Genomic DNA, 22,839 nt, shown 5'->3' on the forward strand with positions numbered 1-22,839 from the left:
GGCCGGCACAGCCCCCCGGCAGGCCGGCACAGCCCCCCGGAGCCTGCACAGACCACCGGCAGGCCGGCACAGACCACCGGAGCCTGCACAGACCCCCTGGCAGGCCGGCACAGCCCCCCGAAAGGCCCGTACAGACCCCAGAGAGGCTGTACAAGGGCAGGAAAGGGTTTTTCTTATTCCGATACCGGAAGTCCCATAGACTTGAATGGGACTTCCGGTATCGGAATCGGCGATACCGATACTTTTTTTAAAGATCGGCCGATACCATCCGATACGATACTTTGAAGTATCGGATGGTATCGCTCAACTCTAGTCATGACTATGACCCAAAACACACAGCCAGTGACAGCTCCAAAACTTGAAAGTTCTGGAGAAGATTTGTATGGAGGAGTGGGCCAAAATCCCTGTGTGTACAAACTTGGTCAAGAACTACAGGAAATGTCTGACCTCTGTAATTGTAGACAAAGGTTTCTGTACCAAATATTAAGTTCTGTTTTTCTATTGTGTCAAATCCTTATTTCATGCAATAAAATGCAAATTAATTATGCAAAAATCATACAATGTGATTTTCTGCATTTTTTTTTTATTCTGTCTCTCACAGTTGAAGTGTACCTCTCCATACTATGTAGGTGGGAAAACTTGCAAAATCGTCAGTTTATCAAACACTTATTTTTCTCACTCTATAAAACTGGCTATGCATATTACATAGCCAGCGGCCGACAGTTATTGATTTCAGGGTTGTCGCGCTCGCACCTTGGCAGGTTGGTGCTATCGAGGGGGTTATGGACCCACTGTGCCACAAACCAGACTACCCTGGAAGTGGCGTAACTAATGCAGCTACCTTGGTCTTCTTTGGAGCCTCTGATGGTGAGGTCAGGCTTGTGTGGCAGGTAGCTGCCAGGTGCCACTCCAGGGCGGTGTCTGGCTGTGGCTGCTGATCCCACTGGAGAACAGAATGCTAGGACAGGTGCGACTGACAGACAGGCAGGTGAGCACGGCAGGCACGGCTGGTACTCTGGCTGGCGGGCACGGCAGAAACACTGGCAGGCGGGCACAGCGAAGACACTGGCAGGCAGGTGTGGTGCCCCTGAAGGTTCAGTCGCCACAGAGCTACTGCACCTCCTCCTGAGGTGTGGTGCCCCACTATCCAGGTAAGGTGGAGACACCTGGCCACACTCCTACACCTGCATCCCACACAACATAGTAGTGTAGCAAAGCACCCTTGGTGGCTCCCTGCTTGGAACACGAAGCGTGCTGGGAGGCGGGTGGAGTTTAGTTTGCATTCAAAAGAGCGGGAAGAGGATAGGATTTAGACAGTTAGTCACAGGAGTCTGACGAGGTCAGTCTGTGAAAGGAGATCCCCTGAGTGGGATGGATGAAAGAAGTGCTGCAGCCGACCTCAGTGATCTGGGTCCGCTGGCACAGGAAAGGAACATTAATAGAAAGCCTGACTCTCCATAAGAAGGAAAGAATTAGTACGGAATGTGAGGAGAAGAAGAGAACAAGGATCAGGGTTAGAGGAGAACCCTTCCCAAGTTCCAAGCGCAAGGCCGGGGTCAAGTCCCCAAGGTTGTATGGATACTAATGGTCTTGCAGCAGACACCGGAGGAATAGAAGTTGTCACCGCTTTATTCCCACACCAGACTTGGGGGCACAACAGCAACGATAGTGAGCCGGGACTAGGTAGTAAGGAGTCCCCGAAGCGGGCTACAGCTGTCTGCCATACAAGTAGAATTAATAGGAACATCTGACAGGAGGAACTCCAGTGTAACTCAGTACTGTGAGTACTTCACTAAAGGTGCTAAGAGGGAGACGTTCAGAAAAGGCACATATGTTGGCGGAGTGTTGGAAAGGAGTACTTCCTCTTGCCTGGAAGTTGGCTGAGCTCCTGACCCAGAGGACACAGCACGGATGCGGGCACCTGCACCTGCAACAGACTGTGAGTAAAGCTTTGGAACTACATTCCCCGGTGTCCTCCACTTATTCCTGCGTCAACCTGCCCAGCACTGCTATATCTCTTGCGCCCGACACTACAACATCTAAGTGTCACTTCACTTACTCTGCCCTGGGACTACAGCCCTGCCTGTGGAGGGCTATAACATCATTGCTGTACCACACCATTCATTCATAAACTCTAATCATCATAAGCACACTGAACTTTCCCCCTTTTACAATGGGTGCCCAGGGCCATGGGCTGGGTCCCAGCTGCCGTGACATCTCCCATTGAAGCTCATCGGGCCCAGTACCGAGTACCCCCACAGCCCTGGGAGAGCGACCCAAGTTGGCGTCACGAACAGGATGACGAAGCCCGGTGCCACCGGGTTCTGTGTGCCTACGATTTATTGGACTTAAAAATTTGTGGAAATGTGCAAAAGACCCAATTTGATAGACTGTAAAATGAACGCTAAAAATGGCCGCCGGCGCGGGGAAGAAGGGCGTGACAACATGGGCGGTCCTAAGAAAAAACCGCGAACTGTCCTGGGCCTCCCCTGCCTGAACTTCTATGCAACCGCAACATGGCCCATCCCCGAGGGGTTCATATACAGGCTTGGTATGGAGGAGTAGGAAGAAGACGCCGCCCCCAGAAGGAGGAGCGAGAGCTGGTGGCGGGAAAAGAGTCCAGGCAGGAAGAAGAAGAAGAAGGAGAGAACGCCATGATGGAAGGAGAGAGGAGGCCTGAAGAGCGAAGGGATGTTGAGCTGAATCTCCCCGGCGTAATGGCTGAAGGCTCCGATATGGCTTCCGGCATGAACCGTCAGCAGCTGGAGGATGAGATAGACCAGCTGACCAGCCATCTGCGACTGAGGCAGGAGGCGTTATGGAGGATGAACTGGCAGCACGCCCGGGAGGGGCCTCCATCAGCGGTACCCCAGCCACCGGTACCCACCACCGCTGCACCGGATCTCCCCCAGGCAAACCCTGTAGAGCCTGCGGCCACTGCAATACCATCGGCAGCGTCTATCCCCGTTTCCCCGCTGTCATCACCGCTGGGTGAGGCCTGCCAGGTGGAGTTGTCCGAGGGCCTAGGAGCTGAAGTGGAGGAAGAAGTTGAGCTCCCGCCTGGACCTGGCGCGGCTGCGCAGGTCCCACCAGAGACCCCTGCAGACCCGGAGCCACCATCTGCTCCACCATCATCTCCGACCTTGAGTCCGGCGGTGCCAGTGAATATCGTACGCCGCCGGGAGGCTCCAGGTATGATCGCTACCCTTCCCAACGGGTTACCCCTCGAGTTTGCATATAGTGAGGCTGGCATGCTTGAACTCCACATGTGACAATTAGATGAGCTATGCTCTCAATTCAGAAGCACTAAGCTTGCTGTGATGGGAAAATGGAAGAAATCCCTGCTGAAAAGAGTGAGACTGGAACAAGCGCGTCCCATTCGACATCGTGTGATCTCAGCAGAAGAGTCTGAGCAGCTGATGGGTGTCACTATGCATCACAGGTTCCCTTTGCCACAGATTCAGGACCCCCGCCTCTCCTCCTACAAGCGCCCACAGACGCCAGTGACACCAGACGTCAGGCCGAAAATCAAGGCAGTGGTACCGTTAACTGCAGTGCCACCTGAAATTGAGGAACCACATCCATTGGTACCAGCTGCAACTTCTGCAGAATTACAGACAGCAGAGATATCACCAGCAGCAGTTGATGTGCTACCTATACAGGCAGATGCCAACCTCACTCCAGGAGAAAAAGGAGTACCTGCAATTTGTAAACAGTCAACAGGAAAAGGATGTCCAGAAGTTCTCCCCTGGAAGCAGCAGCCCAAGTCAACCGCTTCCAGTACCCCAGGAGGGGAACACCAATACTAAAGAAAATAACTAACTCTGTTACCCAGGAGGATATTAGCACCATTGTGCTTGTTTTTCTATTTTTCTATTTTTCTTGGTTATCATGATGTTTCCAGTTTTGTTGCCCAGTTTTATTGGCAGCGTTTTTCTTATTGAACTGCAGTGATCATGAACTTAGAGTGAATCACAAACTTTATTGTATATAGTTGCACCTCTTTAGGTGCTCTTTCTTGGTTCTACATAAGTCTTTTAAGAATAAGGACTACCTCATTAAGAATAAGGACATTTCAAGACATATTGGCTAGATCAATGTCTATATTGCACTTATTAGTAATGTCTAGCATTTTTTTGATAGAGAAAGTAAATAGTGAACGTTTTATAAAGAAGAGACCAATGCTTTGATATTTGAATAAAGATTTGAAAAACTTGCAGGTGACAAACCCGGCATCAGCGGTTGTCACTTAAGGTTAATAATAGGAAGTAGAAAATGTGAAAGAAGAGAAGAAATGTGTTGATGATAATATTTGAAGTGGTAATGAGTTACTGCCAATAGCACTTTTGAATTATTTTGTATTAAAACATAGATAGCTAGTTAAAAATTGTTTTGCAACATTCAAGAAATAGTGCCTCTCATATTGAGAAGATTAGATAAGAATTGTTTACTAAGCATTACAAAAATTTTTGTATGTTCCTGTATTTGTCAAACTTTGTTTTCTTGCAGCCCGCGGACGTGCTGTGTTTAACGGGGGGTATGTGGTGCCCCTGAGGGTTCAGTCACCACAGGGGTACTGCACCTCCTCCTGAGGTGTGGTGCCTCACTATCCAGGTAAGGTGGAGACACCTGGCCACACTCCAACACCTGCATCCCACACAACATAGTAGTGTAGCAAAGCACCCTTGATGGCTCCCTGCTTGGAACACGAAGCGTGCTGGGAGGCGGGTGGAGTTTAGTTTGCACTCAAAAGAGCAAGAAGAGGATAGGATTTAGACAGTTAGTCACAGGAGTCTGACGAGGTCAGTCTGTTAAAGGAGATCCCCTGAGTGGGATGGATGAAGGAAGTGCTGCAGCCGACCTCAGTGATCTGGGTCCACTGGCACAGGAAAGGAACATTAATAGAAAGCCTGACTCTCCATAAGAAGGAAAGAATTAGTACGGAACGTGAGGAGAAGAAGAGAACAAGGATCAGGGTTAGAGGAGAACCCTTCCCAAGTTCCAAGCGCCAGGCTGGGGTCAAGTCCCCAAGGTTGTATGGATACTAATGGTCCTGCAGCAGACACCGGAGGAATAGAAGTTGTCACCGCTTTATTCCCACACCAGACTTGGGGGCACAACAGCAACGATAGTGAGCTGGGACTAGGTGGTAAGGAGTCCCCGAAGCGGGCTACAGCTGTCTGCCGTACAAGTAGAGTTCATAGGAACATCTGACAGGAGGAACTCCAGTGTATCTCAGTACTGTGAGTACTTCACTAAAGGCGCTAAGAGGGAGACATTCAGAAAAGGCACATATGTTGGCGGAGTGTTGGAAAGGAGTATTTCATCTTGCCTGGAAGTTGGCTGAGCTCCTGACCCAGAGGACACGGCACGGATGCGGGCACCTGCACCTGCAACAGACTGTGAGTAAAGCTTTGGAACTACATGCCCCAGTGTCCTCCACTTATTCCTGCATCAACTTGCCCAGCACTGCTACATCCTTGCGTCCGACACTACACCATCTAAGTGTCACTTCACTTACTCTGCCCTGGGACTACAGCCCTGCCTGTGGAGGGCTATAACATCTTTGCTGCACCACACCATCTGTCCCAGAGGATCTGACTGCAGCGTGGGCTCAACACCTTCATTGCCAAACACCACAGGTGGCATCACGACTCATTCATTCATAAACTCTAATCATCATAAGCACACTGAACTTTCCCCCTTTTACAATGGGCGCCCAGGGCCACGGGTCGGGTCCCAGCTGGCGTGACATCTCCCATTGAAGCTCATCGGGCCCAGTACCAAGTACCCCCACAGCCCTGGGAGGGCAACCCACAGGCACAGCTGACTGGGAAGGCACAGGGACTCGGGTAGGAAGGAGTAGTGTATGAAATAGGTAGAGACTTGTTCACACAGGAGGTGCAGGTACTGGTACGGGAAGGATGGAAATATTATGTAGATGGATATGAAGGAACAGGTTTGGACCTGTTCACACTGGAGAAGAACCGCAAGGCTGCAGAGAGGAGCTGCAGCTAGCTGCAAGAGGTTCTGCAGCAGCAGAAGCAGAACAAAGCGGAACCGCAGGAGTGCGGAGCAACGACATAGCCGCAAGAGTGCGGAGCACAAGCAGAGCTGCAAGAGTGCAGAGCACAGGCAGAGCTGCAAGGGTGCAGAGCACAGGCAAACAGAAAGGACACAAGGATAGACACAGCAGGGAAAGGAGCCACAGACAAGGAGACCAAGAGGCAGAGGTAGGACTGAGTTCAGACAAGGTAACGGTACAAGACAAGGTACAGGAACAAAGAAACAAGAACCAGGATATTCTGCCTCCTGGAGAGCGGCTGGGACAAGTATGAGACAAGGACAGGAGCAATAGCACAGAGACCAGGATAATCTGCCTCCTGGAGGGCGGACGGACAGGTACAAGACAAGGCTAGGAACAAAGATGAGAGACCAGGATATTCTGCCTCCTGGAGGGAGGAGCAGACAGGTACAAGGCAAGGCTAGGAAGAAGGACACAGAGATGAGGATATTCTGCCTCCTGGAGAGCAGAGAAGATAGGCACAGATACAGGACAAGGAATCAAGCCTCCAGAGAAGGCAAAACACAGGACAGGACCTGGCAACTCAGCAGCAAGATACATATTAACTGAATAAAGGCATTGCACAGGCCGCTTCCACTGGGAGGAGTTGCCCTAAATACTAGAGGCCTGTTGGTGATTGGCTGGGAGCACATTAGGCAGGCGCACACTGATTCCATAAGGACCAGACAGTGCTGGTGCCACCACCCTATGCACACAGCCAGGAAGCATGCAGGGAGCAAGCAGGAAGCCAGAGGCATGCAGCAAGGAGCCGGCAGCAGACAGAACTCACAGCATGGCCTGGAGCAGTGATTAAGTTGGTGTATTGGGGATGGGAGGCTGTTGTGAATTCTCTCTCTGGCTTCCCTCTGGTGATTACTGAAGGTAGTGGAGCTGGTCAGATTGAAAGAGGGGTTGCGAGTTCTCTTTCTGGGCTCCCTCTGGTGGTTACAGGAGGTAGTGGAGCTGATCTGATTGAAAGAGGCTTGCCACCTGATAATGAGGAAGACGATTGGAGATCTGGGGTTTCTGATTGGTATTTAAGACAGCTGACTCCCTCTATCTAGCTAGTGATTTTCTTCCTGTACCTGTACCTTCTGAGGTCTGATGTCTCCTGCTCTGTCTCTGCATGGTTCAGCTAAGTGATTCATTTGCTATTCTGTCTGCATTTGATCTGGTTTTGTCTATCTCAGCTTTGTGCGGGTCAGCCAGCTCCGGCTTGGGCTATGCTGAATCACCGCCCATATGTTACTTTTTGTGCCAGTTTGTTTTGTCCCCTGTTATATTGGTCTCTTTTTGCTTTCAGAATATACCAGAGTGCTGATATAGTTGGGGGCGAAGTCGTGCGACTTCAGTGTTTTTTGTGCATCAGACGTGTTGGACTTTTTGCAGGGTTTTTTGCGTGATTGCTGACAGTGTCTTTCCTTTCCTGTCCTGTCTTGTCAGTGTGGGCCCCATAGTTTGCTCAGTCATTTTTAAGATAAGATAAGAAAATCCTTTAATCGTCCCACCATGGGGAAATTCAGAGCATTATAGCAACAAGGCAGGAACAAGTACAGATACAGATGCATAAAGGCATTACATTGACAGCAGGTAGGAACATATACGAAAAAAAAAAGATATAACCGGACTATCACAACTTTGGATCTATCAGTTCACTGTTTGGGTCGTTCTCCGTTTTGGACAGTGCTGGTTATACAGCCTAACTGCAGCAGGAAGGAAGGACTTTCGATAGCGCTCTCTCTCACATTTAGGATGAAGTAGCCGGTCACTGACAGTACTGCACATCTTTGTCATGGTCTCATGCATGGGAAGGGAATCATTCAGCACCATGTAGCTCACCTTGGCCAGTATCCTCCTGTCGCCTACTTCCTGAACTGGATCAAGGGGGCATCCCAGGACAGAGCTGACCCTTCTAGTCAGTTTGTCCAGCCTATTCCTGTCCCTGGTTGATATGCCACTACCCCAGCACGCCACACCAAAGAAGATGACAGATGCCACAACAGAGTTGAAGAAGGATGCAAGGAGTGCCCCTCTAACTCTGAAGGCTCTCAGCCTTCTGAGCAGAAAAAACCTACTGTGGCCCTTCCTGTACACTGCATCCAAGTGATGGGCCCAGTCAAGCTTATTATTGAGGATCACACCAAGGTACTTATAGGTGTCGACTATCTCAATGTCATTTCCCTGAATGTTCACCACTACTGGTGGATTTTTTCCCTTGCGAAAGTCCACCACCAATTCCTTGGTCTTCCCGGAATTAATCCTAAGGTGGTTCCTCTGACACCACTCCACAAAAGCTTGGTTAGTATCTCTGTACTCTCTTTCATCTCCTCCTGTGATGAGGCCTACTATTGCAGAGTCATCAGAATACTTCTGCAAGTAGCAGCTAGATGAGTTGCACTTAAAATCCGCAGTGTACAGTGTGAAGAGAAAAGGGGCAAGAACTGTACCTTGAGGTGCCCCTGTATTGCATATCACCGTGTCTGATACACTGTCCCGAACCTTTACAAACTGAGGTCGGTTCGTGAGGTAGTTAAGGATCTAGGTGGAGAGTTGGAGGTCCATGCCAACAAGGCCCAGCTTGTCTCTCAGTAGACCTAGCTGTATGGTATTAAAAGCACTAGAGAAATCGAAGAACATTATTCTCACAGTGTTCCCAGGTTTCTCCAGGTGAGAGAGAGTCCTATCTAGAAGGTGGATAATGGCATCATCCACACCAATGCCCGGCCTGTAGGCAAACTGGAGAGGGTCCATATCCGAGCTCACTAGAGGACGGAGACGTGTGAGAACCAATCTCTCTAGTACCTTCATCAGGTGTGATGTCAATGCTACAGGTATATAGTCATTAAGGTCTTTCGGATAAGGTTTCTTCGGAACTGGTACCACACACGATAATTTCCACAGTTGTGGTACTATACCTATTCTCAGGCTCATATTGAACAGATATGTAATGATCTCACTCAGCTGGTGCCCGCAGGTTCTGATTAGCCTTGCACTGATGCCGTCAGGACCTGCAGCCTTCAAAACTTTGATCTTATCCAGTTCTTTTGCAACCTGGGTACTTGTGAAGAACAGACCCTGGCTCAGTTGACAAGTTGCAGCAGGGGGTGAGGTTATTGTAGCAGAGAGGTGTGAATGGTATGCAGGGGCAGGAGCAGCCAGTGTGTGATTAAATCTGTTAAAGAATAGATTAAGTTCATTAAGCCCCTCTTTATCTACAACCATCCTGGAGACAGTCTGTCTATGCCCAGATTTAAGCCCCCGTTACACACTGCGATATCGCTAGCAATATCACTGTAAAGTCACCGATTTTGTGACGTTGCAGCGATATTGCTAGCGATATCGCTGCATGTGATACTTATCTCCGACCGGCTCCCCCGCTGGTTATCGCTGATCGCGCGAGAAGCTGCTGGATCATTCTTCATCGTCAGCTTCCTGCGGCGCTTCCTGCTGTGACGACGAGCGACGCGTGGAGCCGGGCGGGAGGACGCAGGATTGCCGCGTCTGACAGGTAAGTGGCGATCCACGCCCCCAGCGATGTCGCTGGTGAGATCTGCCTGTTTGGCAGCTCACTAGCGACCACCTAGCGATGCACCAGCGATCCTGACCGCATCATATCGCTGGTTGGGATCGCTGGTCCATCTATAGGTGTAACGGTACCCATAGACTTTAGACCCTCCCAGACTTCATGAATCCTTTTCTGTGACAATTTCAGTTCAATCTTTCTCTTATAATTAGCCTTTCCCTGCCTGATTAGATTCTTCAGATCTTTCAGCACCTCTCTCAGCCTGCCCTTGTCACCTGATCTGAAGGCGAACTTCTTCTCTTTGAGAAGAGCCTTTATTCCTGGGCTGATCCATGATTTATTGTTAGAGACGCACCTCACTACTTTTGTGGGTACCGTGTTGTCTACACAGAAATTAATGTAGTCTGTTATACAGTGTGTGAGACCATACATGTCATCACCATAGGAATCTTGCAGCACATCCCAAGTGGTTGTTTCAAAGCAGTCTCTGAGAGCATCATCACTCTCCTAAGTCCATATCCTCACTGTGCGAGTGACAGCAGGTTCTCTCTGTACAAGTGGCTTGTACACGGGTTGGAGGTGCACTAGGTTGTGATCCTGCCTGTTTTCTGCCTGCGTTTGTGTTTTCATCTTGTCTCACCGACAATATATGTTTGGGGGCTATCTATTCCTTTGGGGTCTGCTCCGGGGCAGTTTAGATTTCCCCTTTCTGGCTTTAGGCTTAGTTAGCTCTCCAGCTGTGCCGAGGCTGTGTGGACAGGATCAGTGGTCTGCAATCCGCTTAGTTACCAACCTCTCTGGTTTTGTGTGGCTTAGCATGGGCCTGCTATCCTCCTCGGTGACCCATTCATAACAGGAGGCCATGCAGTAATGCCGACAGAGTTGTGAGTATCTCTCCTGACTTAGCAGAGCGCACTTTTATTCTTTATAGATCCCTGCATTCAATGTCATCTGATCTAGCATTGACATCTCTTCTTGTTGACCAAACAGATTGGGTTGTTAAATTTCCTGACACAATTTGTAAGCACCCATACACATTTGATTGATGGCCATTCCCACCATAATAGCCTTGTTCGGTTGACTTTTATTTTTTATGTACCAAGACTTGTCTTAGAATACCTACCAAAGTCCCCAATAATAAGTATGTCTTCACTCTCTACACTTTAATCTCACTGTCAAGAATGATAGAAGAAAGAGGATTTTGTAAAAATTCACACTATGGAAGTAGGTTTATTCAAAAACCCAAGGGAAAGAGCATTTGATTCATGTTAATATGTTATTGTAGTTGTGGTTTAGACTACCTTGTGTTTCCTGTCTGCATGTTACTATGCTTTAGGTACTAGAGATGAGCGGATCTGACAAAATGTGAATTTTGCAAATTGCGTAGATTTTCCTTAGAAACTCAATTTACAGCAAAGTTGAATGTCCTTTATTATGCACTGTGAAGAATATTGGAGATATAATTCCATGTCAAACATTTGCTTCCTTTTTGGCATGGGATTATAAAAACCTCTTCAATGCACAGTTTCAACAGAACACCTAGCAGCAGCAGGGCGGTGTCAAGAGTCAAAGGGCTGTGAGTGACAGATCTCACACCTTGGCCATCTCAGAGCAGAACAAAAGGCTTGCTGCCATGTGGATACCATGAGCAAAGCAAAAAATTAGATGGGAATCCGAAGAAAAAGGAGTGTATATACCAACAAAATAGAATAGACAATATTTTATTGGTAAATCAAGACAAAACAATGAATCAATAAAAAATTAAAAATAAATGCCTCGTGTCAACAAAAAATATGATTGTACTCTATGTCTATAAGAGATAACTTCACACAGGAGCTTTTAGCACAGTACTCTCACAGCCAGGTTTACCCAGTACACACAGCGGCTTTTAACACACAAACAGCACATATAGGGGTTACATAGTACACACAGCACTGTGTTTGCAGAGTGCCAGGCAGAATCTGTCCCTCATTCCAATGCCTCCTATCCTTACACTAATGAAAGTATAATGGCCGTGGCATTCGTGATCCGGTCTTTACACAGGCCCCGTCACTTGCTGCGCCAGCCAATCATAGCCATGACAATACTTGACATGGCTGAGATGGCTCTGGAATTGTCCATAGTCTAAAAGCTTGTTGATTGTCAAACGGAACAGGAAATTCGACATACAGTAAAATGTCTGTATCCGGTGTTCGATTCCAGACACTAGGTGTCTGGTACGAACCCCAAACTTTCCGGTTTGGGTTCACTCATCCCTAATGAGCAGCAAGCCCATCACATCTGTGACACATCATGACATGTTGTCATGATCACGTGTGTCAGGTCGCAGATGTTTCCGCAAGGCGGACCCATAACACACGTGACCCTGGACATTATCACAGGCCCTACAGTTTAGCCAGGGGGGACGTGTTGCAGCTATGGTGTCTGGATGAAGGGCTGGCATGGCGTGGTGGGGTCGCAGTGATGGAGTCAGCGGGAAGTGTCTGCATGGTCTGGTGGAGTGGCTACTATGGAGAGTGGCACTCACCATGTGGGACTTGGCCGCTGAGCTGGACTCAAGCATGCATGACTTCGTGGCAGAAGCTGAACACTTCCTTGGGACTCTGGTACTAAGCAGCTGCAACTGGTGTTGGACTCTGCTCCAAGGCTGCACTAAGGTGAAGGATCCTGTTATGGTGATGGATCCAGGTGGAGGAGAAGATGCACTCAGGTGGAGGGCTCTGTTGCTAGGAGCGCATGCAACAGAGCAAAGCTAAGTGGTGTTTCCCCTGTATTGTCTCTTTCCTCATGTGTGTTATTAGTGCAGTGGTGGGATTAGTCTCCGCACCGACCCATTCCCTAGTGAGGGTTTAGGGTCAGGGTGAGCAAGGGCGTTAAGGTACGCGTGCGGCGACAGGTGCGGAGCCTGTTTAGGGAATGTAAGGAGTGCAGGGACACTGGCTCAGGGGAGCTTAGGAGGTCTCCATTTCCCCATTCCCTATCGCAGGGCCCACCATTGTTATAGTTTCCCAGGTTCCCCCTTATTATTTGATTATTGTATGTATAACGTGTAATACCCAAATTCGCCAGGTGGAGGCGGCGTATCCACCTGCACGTTTTATTATTTAAATTCGCCCCACTGGAGGCGGTGTATCCAGGGTCACGTGTGTCACATGGGTTCGCCTTGCGGAAACATCTGCGTCCTGACACACGTGACCATGACACATGTGGCACACAATGGCCTCTCTATGTCTGGTCATGACAAGTCCTGGCTTAGAGTGAACAAGCTGGTAGATGCGGCTCACAATGGGGACAAAAATAGGTTACTCTAAGGACTTAATTGTGGATCCCAAGGGGTCAGACAGGTGAGGGGTGAGATGAGTGTAAGTTTTATTTTAAATTTTTGCTGTCCATCTATGGTTTAGCGACATTTGGCCTCCATTTTGCTGAATCTGCAAAAGGAAATTTACAAGTATTCAAGAAAAATTTTATTTCACCAAAATAAATTTGTTCATCTCTAGTAGTCACATATTACAGTTCTCTGCTACTAAAGGAGAGCTACAGTAAAAACCCAGACAAGCGGTAGGAAATGAGGTATGTAATATCAGGTAATTATGACCTATAGATTAGCTTATCCATCATTTATAGAAGCAAAACTGTACATCCAGATTAATATTTTCTCCTGGAGCGGAAATGATGAATAAGATGATGGAAGAAGTGGCTATGCAGCTTGATAGGGTACATGTAGCAGACCCATGTTTACCACTAGGCAAATGAGGATCCAGTACCTAGGGCGGTGGGCTGCAAGATATTAAAATAAAATATATTTTTTAAATCTTCCCTCCCCCAAACTCTATAAGAAAATGGGAGTCTTTGCAGAGGGGGGAAGCAGCCTCCCTGTATTAGTTTGTATTAGAATCTTTAATGATCCTCCATGTGCGCTGGTACTTCGATGGTCAATGGACCTCTGATCAGCTCCCTGACCTGACAAGCAGAGGTGTGCACACGATACTGACGTCTCTGCAGCACAACGAGCTCATCTCATCACATTGCGGACATCACTGCAGAGCACTGCAGGGGAGGAGAGATCGCTGGAACTGGGAGCAGGTAATCGCTCACAGAGCCAAAAAATGCAGGGATAAGGTGCAGAGGGCTCAATATACAGAAGAGACAGCGGACTCAGTATGCATGAGGTGGGATCACCATGGAAAATTGAGCAGCATGGGGTGAGATCACAAAAGGAAATGTCTCAAGGTGAGGTGGGATCACTATGGAAAAGGGGGCATTGTAGGCCCGGATCACCATGGAAAACAGGTCAGTTTGGAGTGGGATTACCATGGAAAACATGGCAGCATGGGGTGTGATCACTATGGGAAACTGGTCAGCATGAAATGAGATCACTATGGAAAAGAGGGCAGTGAGAGTTAGAATCACTATTGAAAAGGGGGCAGTGTGGCGTGAGCTCGATATGGAAAAGGGGGCATTGTGGGGTGGGATAAATATGCAAAAAGGGGGCAGCATGAAGTGGAATCACTATGGGAAAAGGGGGCAGTGTGAGGTGGGAATTCTCTAGAGAAAGGTTCAGCATGGGTTTGGATAAATAGGTAAAATGGGACAGTGTGAGGTGGGATCACTATGGAAAATGGGACAGCGTTGGGTGGGATCACTATGGAAAAGTGGGCAGTGTTGGTTGGGATCACTATGGGAAAAGGGGCAGCATGGTGTGGGATCACTATGAGAAATGAGTCATTGGGGCGAGGATCACTATGTAAAAGGAGACAGTGTTTGGTGAAATCACTATGGGAAAAGACAGCACCATAGGGATGGATCACTATCGAAATGGGGCAGCACAGGGAGGGTTTATTAAGGAAAAGGGAGCAGCATGGATGGCTCACTATGGAAAAAGGGCAAAATGGGCTCAGTATGGAGAAGGGTAAAGTGAGGGAGAAAGTATGGGGTGGGCATAGTGTGGAGATTGTAGTTCATAAGTGAGGAGAATGCAGTGAATCTAATTCATAAGGGGGATAATGTGGTGGTCATAGTATGTAAGAGTGGATGGTGTGGTGGTCATGGCATATACAGAAGCATGGAGTGGTGGCCATAGTATGTAAGAGAGGACAGTGTGGTATTGATGGTATATAAAGAAGGGATGGTGTGGTGGTCATAGTATACAAAGGAGGACAGTGTGGAGGTCATAGTATATAACGGGGCAGTGTGGAGGTCATACTATATAAGGGGGGATGATGTGGAGGTCATAGTACATAAGGGGAGATGGTGTGGGGGTCATTGTATATATGAGGGACGGTGTTGAGACCACAGTATATAAAGGGATGGTGTGGAGGCAATGTGCCATAAGAGGGACATTGTGTGGTCATTTTTTGTGCAGAGATAACAATGAGGGGCAGTTATTTATCTAGGGCACAGTGTAGGACTTATTTAAAGGAAATTTGTCTGGTGACTTTTTTTCATAGCATAATAATATTATCCTTAAATAGGGTTTGGGCAGCCCTTTTAGAATATGGACCGTTTATTGCTTTACCTTGTCCCATTGTCTTGCTGTAAGCTCGAGACAATTCATAGTTGCGTACAGTCTTGTCAAAGGCAAGTAATTCAAAGCAAATATTCATCATGCCACCATCCTTAATCCCGCCCACCCCTTTGCGCCGATGCCAGTGATAGCTAGAGTGCAATCTGACTGCCGTATTGTTTGCGTATTATATAATTTACTGAGCAGCTTACAAGCTGAAGTTACTTGAGGAATGATCAGGGCTCTTCATTTAACCACTTTACCTCGTTGGAAACCTGGAGCGGTTGAAAAAAGCTCAAAAGACTGAACACATGATCAGCAAGTTATTTTTACACTGCTTCACATATAGTCAGTCTTTTTAGAGTTTATCTAGCGCATTTTCAGATGGGTTACGGAGAGGATCCACCTGAAAAAGATGTTGTGTCCCCATACCCTTAGTCTTGACTTGCCAGTAGGGGGCATGACAACTTAAAGTGCCTAGGGCAGCATGAACACCAAACACGTCCCTTGTAGTAATATACGTATACAGTAACATGTAAGCGCAGCTCCTGGTATACAGATACATTTCCTAGCATCCTTGTGCTTTCCGAGATACCGATTAGGCAGTATAATGTAAGCCTGGATCAGGAAAGAAGAGAAGCAGTGGACGACGTTGGGTTCTTGGCAGCATTTCAGAGTTTCCTTAGGGATTTCCTTTAATTAAAATATAATAGCCTCACTTATTAAAGTTCCTCAACAGTAACAAATAAAGAAGGGTTGAGCAGAAGAGTAGAGCAGTTCTTTTCTTCTATTAGATTCGTGCAAATAGACTTCATACTAACTCATTGGAATGATCTTAGTGCTAAATGTCCGAGATAATAGTAGAACTGTATCTCTCTAAGCATAAACAAAAATATCTGTTTATATCCCACTCTTATTTGAATACATTGAATAGTGCTAAGAGTCTTGTGTCTGCAGAATGTGGCTGCACTGATGATCAGCTGAAACCTGCGGCAGGGCAGGTGGTGATGAGAGATATATATGAAAAAAAAATTGCGCAATTTTCTGAGACCCATAGCGTCTCCATTTTTCGTCATCTGGGGTCAGGTGAGGGCTTTTTTTGCATGCCGCGCTGACGTTTTCAATGATACCACTTTTGTGCAGATATGTTCTTTTGATCGCCCGTTATTGCATTTTAATGCAATGTCGCGGCGACCAAAAAACGTAATTCTGGCGTTTTTAATTTTCTTCTCGCTACACCGTTTAGCGATCGTGTTAATGCTTTTTTTTTTTTTCATTGATCGGGCGATTCTGAATGCAGCGATACCTAGTGTGTGTAAGTGGGATTCTTTTTTTTATTGTTTTATTTTGATTGGGGCGAAAGGGGGGTGATTTGAACTTTTAGGGTTTTTTTATATTTATAAACTTTTTTTTTACTTTTTGCATGCTTCAATAACCTCCATAGGAGGCTTGAAGCATGCACAACTTGATCGGCTCTGCTACATATAGGCGATGAGCAGATCGCCCATATGTAGCAAATTTACTGCAGTGCTTTGAGCGCCGGCCACCGGGCACTGACATTGACTGGTAATGACATTGATCACACTCTGATCTGAGTTTTGATCAGTGTCAGTTTACGGTGATCTGATTCTCTCACATGAGATAACGGTATCACAGGTGCGGAGGAGATGGAGAATCTACATTATTCCATCTTCTCCATTCTTTGTGTCAACTTAAATCAGACTGTAGTCCGAAGTGTCACACGCACCCATAGACATGTATAGGTGCACGTGATCCAATTTGGGAGCCGCTCGTAGCATGCTGCAATTTTTTTTTTCTTTTAAAACCAAAAATGTCAGTAGGGTCACGGGGCATATGCGCAGTCATAGAATGCCATATCTCCCACCTTTTAAAGACAAGGAGGGACGTATACTGTAATTTTTCACCTATTTAACTCCCTTACTGTTCTCACCCACACACTGTACAGAAATGGCTGCATAGAAGATACACTCCTATTTTATTGATTTGAATGTGGGCTGCTTTGGCTTGTGTGCCAGGGCTGATTTTCAGTCCTAGTCCGGCCCTGGCTTCTAGTCTTCCATGGAGACTATTGAAGCAAGGTAAAAGTAAAAAAAATAAAAGTTTTAAAAATATAGTTCAAATCACTCCCTTTTTGCTCCATTTACTATGAAGCCCCTAAACATTTCTGGTGCAAATAATTCCCTTCATAAGTCACATGTTTAGCGACATGACATCCCTATGTGCAATCTAAGTGTCACATATCTGTCAGTATAAACACTTTACCTTTTCTTAAAGACCCCAGAGGCTGCAACACTAGGAAAGAAGCACCACTAACCAAACACCATGAAGACCACGAAGATCTCCAAACAAGTCAGGGGCAAAGTTGTTGAGAAGTACAAGTCAGGGTTGGGTTATAAAAAAAAAAACAAAAAAAAAAATATCCCAATCTCTGATGATCCCCGGAGCACCATCAAATCCATTATTTATCATCAACTGGAAAGAACATGGCACCACGACAAGTTTTCAGTTGCTTTGTCCTATTTGTCATTTGCTTCACAATAAAAAGAAAACCAAATGTTCACAGCTGTAGACATGTTCTTTACATGAACTGATGCAAACCCTTGAACAAACTGGGAAAATCCAGGATGTGAGGTAGCAAAACATGAAAAATGCTAAGAGGGGGTGAATACTTTCACAAGGCACCGTAATATAGTTTCTAACTTCTAGAATGAACATACAATAAAAGCTCCGCATGGGAAAAGCCCTTAACTTCATTGGGTCTGGTTTATGTTAGAAGGTAAGAGACGAGAGATGGCTTTTACCCATTTAATTCCCTAATTGTTACTGCTCTAGAGATGTCTTGCAGCCATTCATCCATCTAAAACACAGGCATAGATAATAAAGAAACAAGCGCTGCTGATGTGAAAAAAAAAGCATAAACCAATTTTCAAGAAAAAGCAACACATCATATATAGAAAATGTGCACATCCAAACAGCCCGTAATTCTATCAATCTGATGAAGATTGGTCTCTGTGCTGTTCCGACCTTATATTAGGTGTTCCCACATTTTACATTACACGTTATTTCCATGTGTGCTTCTGTATCACACACATTGGTGTACATGTGGCTGACTGAGTCTTGCATCTTTTTATCATTTGCATAGGGCTCTTGGTAGTTTGATCTTCCCCATTGTTTTTTTTTTTTTTTTGTATGTGGTCACGATTTATACATTGGTTATGGTATGCATACGGGGCTTTTTTTTTCATATGACCCCTTTTACATTGTTTGGCATCATGTGGGCAGCCCTAAGGCCCGATACAGTCACAGGGCCTCTGACACCTTGAATTGAGTACTAAATAATAATAATAATCATCTTTATTTAGCGCTAACATATTCCGCAGCGCTTCACAGTTTGCACACATTTTCATCACTGTCCCCGATGGGTCTCACAATCTAAATTCCCTATCAGTATGTTTTTGGAGTGTGGGAGGAAACCGGAGTGCCCGGAGGAAACCCACGCAAACACGGGGAGAACATACAAACTCCTTGCAGATGTTGTCCTTGGTAGGATTCGAACCCAGGACCCCAGCACTGCAAGGCTGCAGCGCTAACCACTGAGCCACCGTGCTGCCCAACTAAGCTAAATGTTTCTCTTGATGTCTGTGTTTCCATGTGATTAACGGAAAATAAGATGTTGCTATTATGACATTATTTATTTGAGGTGCAGTCATAGTTTGTACCCCATTGTGTTTTTTGAACCATTCTTGCCATTATTACCTACAGCAGTATACTGTATATCAGTTTTGGACACAGACTTTCTCACCTGTGGACATATATTGTTTTTAGATTTTTTTAATCTTTTGGCTATCTTTCAGTCTGAGTGTGTATGTATGTATATATATATATATATATATATATATATAATTGCTAACTATATATATATATATATATATATATATATATACTGTGATGTAGTGAACCCTGTGACAGCTAGGGGGCGCTGTATGGGCTTCCCGGGACATACATGCGGGCGTTTCCTTTATTGTGATGGGGAAATGGTGAGCGTCAAGGTTGTAAATGGCCGATATGTATCACATGGGTGGGTGCCCTGTGATGGAAGCCTGAACTTGTGTTAATCAGCAGATCTACTGCTGATGGTTTTGTTTTATATTGGGGGGCTTCCAGGTGACTTGGAGAGATGGGTGGGTCCGGTCACCTACACACCCACCCAGGGGCGTGGGTCTGGATACCCAAGATAAAGCCTGTATGTGTGTGGCTCTGTGTAAAAAGGACCTGCAGTGAGGTCATGAGCATATGATCAATACCTCACCTATGGGTGTGGTTATGTACCACATAATGTGCCTGAGGTCTGGTCACATGGGGAGTGTGCATGGACCTGATAGGCTTGTGTGGAAGGTCCTAGAAGGCCTAGGTGTTGGAAGGTGTGCTACCTTCCTGAAGAGAACGTGGTAGGCTTTGGACCTGGTGAGGCCTGTGTGTTGGGAGATCCTGGGAGTAGGATCGGATCCCTGGATAGCACCCGGTGAGGCCCGTGTGTCAGACGGTCCCAGGAGGGGACGGATGTCCTGAATAGCACCTGGAGTGGCCATGTGTTTGCAGAGTCTGTGACGGCCTGCGTTGGGGGAGCTACTGACCTTCTGTAGGTCTGGACTATCTTGAGTGCCCTGGTCACAAGGACGGTGATCCCAGCAAGGCAGCTTCCCAGAGAGAGAGGATTAACAAAGAGTCGGCGTCTGGAGCGGGAGCCCCTGTAAGGTACCTCTGCAGACTGTTGATGCTTGTATTGTTCTATGAACATTAATTAACTGTTTGGTGTGCGGTTGCCCATGGTCACTGGACAGAGAGGTCCAGCATGTTTAAGGACTACAAGAAACAGCCATACCCTGTAAGTTACTCTGGACTATGTATTAAGCCTATGAAATGTAACATGTCCTACAGTACGGTTTATGACTGCACAATAAACCACATAGACTGTTTAAGTGGAAAGTGTTCCTGTGTGCCTCAATATCGCAGTCAAGTGAGTGTCTCCAACACAAACAGTAAGCGCTATCTTACTATTTATATATACTGTATATATGAATATCTTGCTTTCAATACAAATTGTTATACTTCTGGAATATTTGGATAAACACTACAGTTTTGTATGTAATGTTTGGCTAGTTTCTTATTAATTTGATTAGAGCCATTCAACTTCTCCTGCTGCTCGGCTTTCCTAGTATATTAGATATTTTCACTATTATGTTTGATATAATTAAATTTTACATATATATATATGTATGTATATTAGGGTGACCGCAAAAAATCGATGTCGCAATTTTGTCCGTCTGGACCCCACAAAACGATTCCCCTTTCCAGATATTGAGAGAGCCAAAATTTGAGCTCGATCAAACGACGTTAACCCGTGCCGCTCGTCGCTCAAAGTTTGAAAAAATCCAAATTGAGGTATTTTAAGATTTAGGTATTTTGCATAGTCTGTTAGACTATAAAGAATGTGACAACAACATTGCAGAAATAGCCCTGACCAAATTTTCGAACCATTTGTGGTATTTGAATGCAGAGTTGGTGGGATTATCGTTTTTTGATCCCACCATTACAGACAATGAAAAGTTGTTAATGGCTAATAAATTGCTCAGTAGCACAGATGAACCATCAGAGCACGCTAGGGTTGTAAATCCAAAAGTTAGGAAAGAAAAATTAAAAGAGGTAGGAAGTAACCGACTTTAACGACCTTCTGACAAAAGATGAAGAACAAAAGCAATATGTCCTGCAAGTTGTAAGCAAATGCCGAGCATTATATTCTGACGTTTCAAAAACTACTTTAACAAAAGCTCCAGAATAGATTAGATAACTATGTAAAATTATCAACTCATGTAGGTTAGCATGCTCTGATGGTTCATCTGTGCTACTGAGCAATTTATTAGCCATTAACAACTTTTCATTGTCTGTAATGGTGGGATCAAAAAACGATAATCCCACCAACTCTGCATTCAAATACCACAAATGGTTCGAAAATTTGGTCAGGGCTATTTCTGCAATGTTGTTGTCACATTCTTTATAGTCTAACAGACTATGCAAAATACCTAAATCTTAATACACTTCAATTTGGATTTTTTTCAAACTTTGAGCAACGAGCGGCACGGGTTAACGTCGTTTGATCGAGCTGAAATTTTGGTTATCTCAATATCTGGAAAGGGGAATCGTTTTGGGGGGTCCAGATGAACAAGATTCCAACATTTTCCCCCCCCCATATGAGATCCGGTCATCCTAATGTATATATATATATATATATATATTTACTTATATATATATACACAATTGTATTTTCCACGTTTCACCTCTGTATGATTTCCTAATTATACCGTAGCAGGTATTCATTGGAGAAACCTTCATTACATTTGTCTATGAAAAATAATACCATTCATTGTTACTTTTAATAAATTATGATGGCGATAGGAACCAAATCAAACACTTGGATCAGTCTCCTGGCATTGAATAGATTGACTTTTAGTGTTTAGGGTTACGCAAAAGTCATTGCAAGGAAGGAATACTAATGACACTTACGAGATTAGATGCTTTTAAGTGAAGGTTAAGATAACAGTTTGCATCAGGTTGTAACCGTCTAAGAAGTCCTCATGTACCAAAAATGAACCCCGATGATATCCTGTAAAGTAAAGGTAAGGAGTTAGTGGAAAAACATCACCTTGACCTTAACTCTCTTGACACTAATGAATATTTCCAGTGACTTAAATGATTCTCCCATGAATTAGAGGAGTCAGTGGACGTCACCTGATTACAACGCCCCTATAAGTACCCGTTCAATAGCTTTGCATAGGAATACTTACTGATGTTCATTATAGTTTCTAATAGAAGTTTTTTCTATTCTGCGTGGGTGTAATTCCAGACACTGCAAGGTTAGGAGGAAAATAAAGAGTAGGAGGAAATTGTTGCAGTTCCTACCTTGGACAGCTCCTCCGCTTCAGCTTTCTCAAAGATGTTAAATGCATTTATATTAACATTTGACCATTTCTGATCCTAATATGACTCATTGTGCTGCACAGAAATTACCTTCTATTCAGACCTATGGCGCAATAGTAAAGCAGGTTTCAGCTTACTTTCCATCATCTAAATGTGTCTGACCTGCCTGTCACCAAGCTGTACAGTATGAAGATCAGATGTCCGGGATCTATGCACCGGGCTGTGGCATGGAGCCATCCATGTGCTTAAATATGCGCCATTGTTTATTTATAGTGTATCAGGGTATAAAACAGCAAGGACGACTGGAAATGCTGCGCTCAGCGGCCAGACTAGAATGTCGTGCCCAGGTTGATAGGCCATTTGAAAAAATGCAATTACCAACCTTATTGGCAACTGCTTCTTAAATCTAAGGTATAATTGACTGTTTAGACATTTCCTTCTATAGGTCTTATTAAACTAAATATATGTCTGAGTAATCTATTTCGAGATCATCCTAATGACGGGGGCTCAGTGGTTAGCACTGCAGCCTTGCAGCGCTGGGTCCTGGGTCCAAATCCCACCAAGGACAACATCTGCAAGGAGTTTATGTTCTCCCCGTGTTTGTGTGGGTTTCCTTTGGATTCTCCAATTTCCTTCCACACTCCAAGCAGACACTGATATGAATCTAGATTGTGAGTTCCATTTTGGACAGCGGTGAAAATGTCTGTAAAGCGCTGCAGAATGTGATGGCACTTTATAAGCAAATAAAAA

The 22,839-nt window shown here is 45.6% G+C and overlaps 1 long non-coding RNA gene across 1 annotated transcript in view; it reads right to left on the minus strand.

Moving 5' to 3' along the window:
• Positions 1–22,013, minus strand: part of LOC141085710 (uncharacterized) — a 183,954-nt gene extending 161,941 nt beyond the window's left edge. The window contains exons 1-2 of the long non-coding RNA XR_012231384.1: positions 21,957–22,013; positions 21,676–21,775 (exon numbers count right to left, since the gene is read on the minus strand). This is a non-coding gene — a long non-coding RNA (uncharacterized lncRNA). The remainder of the gene's footprint in view (positions 1–21,675; positions 21,776–21,956) is intronic.
• Between the last annotated feature and the right edge of the window lie 826 nt (positions 22,014–22,839).

The sequence above is a fragment of the Dendrobates tinctorius genome, unplaced genomic scaffold, assembly GCF_039654945.1.
Source record: "Dendrobates tinctorius isolate UK_male_01 unplaced genomic scaffold, ASM3965494v1 ptg000029l, whole genome shotgun sequence".
NCBI lineage: Eukaryota > Metazoa > Chordata > Amphibia > Anura > Dendrobatidae > Dendrobates > Dendrobates tinctorius.